Genomic DNA, 5,974 nt, shown 5'->3' with positions numbered 1-5,974 from the left:
AGTTCTTAAGGAGTACTTTTAAATAGTGAGACATTCTGAAAACGTAGCTCATGGAACATGGAGTCTTGGGCAACAACTTGAGTGAAAACTTCAAAGGTGTTCTGATCTTATAAACAACAAACAACTTGGTTTTCTTTCTTTTACAAGGCTTGCTAATTAAATCTTATTTGTCACTATTACCACATGTACACTAGTCTGTTCCCCTTAGAGGCAAAATGTATGAGATCAACATGCATTGGCATATTTGATTAGCACACACTGTGTAGAATCCATACAGAAAGGTCTTTGAGATTGTTTTTTGCAAAATTTACTTTTAAAGGCAACCTAAATTTGGATCAAATACAACTACAGAACCCCCAGAAGTCTGAAAGTTTAGAGAATAAAGGCTGCCCTTACTTCTGTTCATCCAACAACTGTTCCAATGCTGTATTGTGTTATTATAACTTCCCTAAATAAAATAGCAGAGAACTTTTATTAAAGGTCCAAGTTTATTTGTATTGTACAAATGTTTCAGGGTAATTCAGTAATTAAGACAAAAAGTAACAGGAGTGCACTAAAAGCAAAGATGGAAGATGGGATCAGCACTGATGGAGTTGTACTGTAATATGCTGCATTCAAAGTGGCTCTGCTAAGGAACATCTGGTTGTATTTAAATGGCAAAGTTTGGACTCAGCTTGATAATACAAACAGAATGATGACATTGGCTTCAGCCTCTAGTAACCAGCTGCTTGCAAACAGTGTCAATGCAACTAGTGTGAGTAGAATCAGAATCTCAGAATACTCCTGCTTTTAATCAGAGAGAGAGACAGGTACCACAAGTATATCAACAAAGGACTGACAATAATACAGGAATCTATAACAGAGAGGAACTTTACTGTTTTGAAGAAAGTCTGAGCAGTTGTATTAGAAGGCCAGAGTTAAGATAAAAGAACAACCCAACCCAACAGATGTCTTTAAACTGTCTCATCCAGAAGAAATTTATTTAAATGCTGTTGAACTCGGTTACAAACATTATAACTAAGGACTTCATATTCTTCAGTCATAGTACCCACATGCTAATTTGGGACCTGAAACAAGAAAAAAAATACTTATCCTTAAGATGATATTTTTTACAGCTACAAATCCTCCTCAGTTTGTTTTTATACATAATCACTTTTAATAGCCTTCAAATTAGACACGGACAAAGAGCATTATCTTTAAAAATCCCTGCAGTGTTATAGGACTTGTGAAACAATGATTCTAACTCCCATGTTGTTTTCCAGGAAAACAAAGACTGTGATTCATTCACTCTCATTAATAAATAGCCAGATGCTCACGAAGTAATTCAACACAGATAAGACAATTTGTATAATAAAGGGTAGGGTCTCAAAGCTGAATTATTTAGTTGTCTAAAACATTAAGTCAAACCATCTGTTTTAAAACAAGTATATGTACAAAGGACTATTTTTTCCAAATAAACTCCCAAAACTGACTGGGAAAAACTTTATGTACTGCACATTCCTCTTTTAATAGAGAAGATTACATGAGCAAGATAAATGTAAAATTAAAATACAAAGTTTGTGACATTAATCAATATAGTGAGAAAAAAGTCCTAGAGACCTTTAAAGTTTACCTGAAGATGGAGATATTTTTGCTGGTGTTTTTTTTTTTCCCTCCTAGCAAAGTTAATATTTGAAAACTGGTACATGTTTTAGAAGATATCTATTCCCAATTCTGCATTGCAGCATGGACAGCACTGAACAAAACCAGCTTGCAATAATGTGCAACAAAGATATGTGTAAGCAAATAATAAATTTTGGTGATAGTAGATAAGGCAGTGAAAAGAAAAAGGCACCTGAAAGGCAACAGAATGAGACAGGACAAATAAAATTAAAGGATGAGATATCAAAGCTTATTTTATAATCAGTTTTTAAAAAAAACCCATCAATATAGAGAAGCTAAGTTTTCCATAAAAGAAGTACTAATGTTTATCTCCAGAATATTAGATAACTGCAGTTGGACAAGACAGAGATATCCCACAGTTTCTGTTCCTTAATGGGATATTTTCTACTACCTCCTCCTCTGCTCCTAGCTTACTCCATGTTTTTACTTCTGTGATTTTGATAGTAAAAATCCAACCTTCATAAAAGTATTGTTTTCTGCCAGGTTAGTGAGCAGAATTGCCTTACAGAGGGGGCTGGGCAAGTGCCAGCACCAGTCAAATGCTGAAGGCCACTGGAGTAGGAGGAGACATGCAGCTAGGAGCAGGGGAAGGTAAATATAGAAGCCTAAATTTAGACCTTTTCCTCCAATTGCATAGCACTTTGGTGCTTATAACCACTCTCATCTGTAAGTCACACCCTGTTTAAACCACCTACTGCAGAAATTTTTGTGATAGAAAGATGAAGGTAAAAAGAAAAGGATCAGTGGATTTGTTTTTATAAACAAAGTCACTCAGCTTTAGCCAAAGAGAAGAAACAGGTTCACTTGCATTTATTTTTGAACTGATTCTGTTTCTGATTTCTGTTCAAATTTCAATAAATTTGAATTGATTCTGAAATACATGGTAGATACTGTGTTTGTTGTTTGAAATTATTAAGGTTGAAAAACTAACAAAAAATAATGTCTGCTTTTAAGTACTTATAAAAAAATTGTCATTTGCTGGCATCTGGCTAAACTCCTAGATTTACTGTCCTGAATAATTTCATGACCCCTGTGAATAACTCCTGTGTCCACAGAATGTACATTTCAAAATGAACATCAAAGTGGTCCCAGGACTCACTCTGTATGGTAGAATTTCAAAAGGAACCAGTATAAACCACCAAACACATGGCTGGAAGCAATATTTCCATCATAAGCTCCAAGCACCAGTGAGTACTGCTTACATTTACACAGCACCCCTTCAGTGCTGACCCTTAAGGAGCTCAGTGCACACTCATTCTTCCATTAATTAAGTGCATGAGCAACACATTCTTGGGGGACTTATGCTGTGAGGATATGCTTAAACTCACCAGAATGAACTCGTGAACAAGCACAAAGCTGATGTATAAGGTTCCAAACTCACTTAGATTTAATAGCAATTTTTACCTTGGCTTTGTTTCATGTTCTAAAACCACTTAATGAATATAGTGTGGATTTGGTTTCCCATCATCTGGTGCTATTTCTATTTGGTTGGTTCAGGTGTATTTAATCGGGTTTTTCTTCAAGCTTTTTGAGTTGAATTACATTTTTTAAGATGTATCTAGTGGCAATATTAGTCAGATACAAAAAAGCAGATAGGGCAAAACCCACAGACTTAACCAAAACTCAGTCTGACTTCGTTCTCATTAGCTGAAGGAGATAAGATCTTGATTAAATTAGTATCAGATAAAACCCTAGTGGATACAAATCTTTTTTAGCTGTTTTTTGTCTGCTGGCACTTAGAGAATACACACTCCTGTATAAACATAACTTACCAGTGGCCATTTATGGAGCATCAGGGAAGAGCCACACAATTTATGTAATCTGTAACAAGAGAAGAAATAAAGGAGTCCAGACTTACACTTTGCTTCCATAGTAAAATGGAAAAAGTAATTTATAAAATATGAGTCTTACCAAAAGAACAAAAATATCTACATGGATGTTTGTTCTGAGGTTTGCTTCTGCTCACATGCAAACATTTCAAAAGCATTGTCTAGCCTTATGATGCTGTCCTAACTTGGATCTCTGATGCCAACCTCTACAGTGTTTTAAGTTCTCATAATCCAGGTGGTGAACTTCTATTTTGAAACCCTCAAATGGGCACTTTTTCTAAAAAATATTTTTCAAAGTTCTAAGGTAAAATGTCATTCTCTATACTTCCATACTATGCCTAATAATTTGTTTTCTATGCCTTGTCAGTTCCCATCTATTTCTTGTTTCTAAAGGCAATTTTATAATTAGCTCACATTTTATGAGTCCATTTTTTTTTTTTTTTTTTGAGGAGTGAATGCTGTCTACAGTAGATTCAATCATGGGAGAGCTTAAAATGCAGTCTAGCAACAACTGAAATCAGCTGCATCTTTTACATTCACACTCAATCCACCTTTTGATTAAGGTGTGAGACAACTGTTGCAAACACCCATCTACCTGAAAATCCTGCACTGCAGAACAAAGGGCACCAGCACATTTGTAGAATCACTAAGTGCTATTACCATCTAATGTCTGCTTTCTGGTTCATATTATCTTTGTAACAACAATCAGTTTCATACTGTAAGGATGTGATTCTATTCTGGGGATGTCATCAATGTTTTTATCTTCTGTCAGTGCTGTATAAGTGGCTTAAAAACAAAGTTGCCTATCAGGGCTGTTAAGCTCCCAGAAGGCAGCAGACTGGTTTTGTTTGCTGCTTTGCAACACTGTCAGTAGCTTCAGCAGGTAATAGATTTAGAATAGTTTGTATTTGACAAAAGCCAAAGAGTTGAGACAAACATAATTAAAGAGCTGAGATGATCAGGTTCCTGCAAATGAGAGTTTGTTTTGCTGTTGTGCTTTATAGTTTAGAAATAAAGTCTAATGTTATTATTGTTGTGTGCACTTAAAAAGCCAACTTTTAACAAAAAACCCCCCAACTTCTTAATTAATTTTTATCCAGACAGTGTAATGAATATCTGGAGATATAGATGAGCGCAGCAGTTGCTTGGTAGCCTGATTGTCTCTGTGACAACAAAGGAAAACAACTCCTTGATAAAACACACAAACTTTGAGGGAGGAAGCAGAGTGGAAATCAGAAATGTAAGCCTTGTAGCAATAAAATTGGACTCCACTATTGCATTTACTAGTGCATTTATGGGTACTACAGTGCATAGTTTCCCTTTCGCTCTTCTTTTACAGCCTTATAATTTTTATTTGCCCCTAAGACTTTTACCCTCTTGAAAAACTTCACATCTTACTTATCTGTCAGATGGTAGATAATAACCTGGACCAGGGCAGGGAGGAGTAATTAAATTATTTAGAGTGAGACTACCCTGTCTCCTGAATGCTGTTGTCCTTCCAGGCACTGAACCATCCCTTTGCCTCACAGGGAGCAGCAAAAAGGCAACAAAAGAACATTAAGAGGGGGCTGTGGCCTGGGGTTCACTGGCTTAGACTGGGTAAAACTATTAATCTGCTAGTGGAAGACAAGAAAGCTTTCATTACACCCCAGGTAAATCTGCTGAACGGTCAATTCCTGCTATTATAATCAGGCACCATGGGTCACTTTTAATCATGATTCTAGGAAATCCATTACTATTTTAACAAAACCAAATTTTGGGTGTAGCTATGCCCCTCTTGGAGGCTGGAACACACCAATGGTACCGTTCTATTTTCATTTGCATGTCCACTATGAATGGCACGTAGGACCTATGCAGTAGAAACCCAAAATACCACCAGATTGTAGAGTTTCCACCCTCTCAGGCCCCTCAGTCTCAAGCGTGAGGGTCTTTCAGGAGGTGTAACCCATGCGGGTGTAACTCATGTGGATGTAACCTTGTGCAGCGTCCGCCGGGGCTCCTCGAGAGCTCCGTGTGCCCGAGGCCCTCAGGGAGCGCGGGGTGAGGGCAGGGCCCCCGGCCCGGGCTGCCAAAGGCGCCGTGCCGTACCGTCAGCGCTAGGGCTCTCCTGCATCCTGCCCCTGCGGGGAAGCGGGAGGCTGGTCCCCCGCTCCGGCTGCGGCGGGGGAGGCGATCCCGGCTCTCCTCACCCACCGGTAGCGGAGGGGCCGACGCGAACTCCGCGGGGCAGGCGGGAGCTCCGGCCCGGCAAACACTTCCCGGCGCACCAGCGGGTGCCGGGGGGTCCCGCGCAACCCCCGCGGAGCTGGTGGGCTCCTTCCGGCCTCTCCCTCGGGGCGACCACGCGGGAGGTAGCGGATTTCTGCCGGGGAAGGGCGAGGAGGCGACGGAGGCGGTGACGGAGGCGGCGGTGCCGGGGCGGCGCGGCGGGAAGGCGGCGACGGCGATGCCGGCGTGGGGGGGCGGGGTTGAGGGGCCGCCAT

At 39.9% G+C, this 5,974-nt stretch overlaps 1 long non-coding RNA gene across 1 annotated transcript; it reads right to left on the bottom strand.

The window, feature by feature from the left end:
* Nucleotides 1–513: 513 nt before the first annotated feature.
* Nucleotides 514–5,873, bottom strand: LOC121334079. The gene is made up of 3 exons (XR_005952396.1): nucleotides 5,580–5,873; nucleotides 3,435–3,483; nucleotides 514–1,067 (listed from the first exon to the last, which is right to left on the bottom strand). It is a non-coding gene; the product is annotated as an uncharacterized LOC121334079 (long non-coding RNA).
* Between the last annotated feature and the right edge of the window lie 101 nt (nucleotides 5,874–5,974).

Source organism: Onychostruthus taczanowskii, unplaced genomic scaffold (genome assembly GCF_017590055.1).
Source record: "Onychostruthus taczanowskii isolate IOZ18803 unplaced genomic scaffold, ASM1759005v1 scaffold18, whole genome shotgun sequence".
NCBI classification, from domain to species: Eukaryota; Metazoa; Chordata; class Aves; order Passeriformes; family Passeridae; genus Onychostruthus; species Onychostruthus taczanowskii.
The sequence above is the reverse complement of the archived record's forward strand: the minus strand, read 5'-3'. Positions and strand labels throughout refer to the sequence as shown.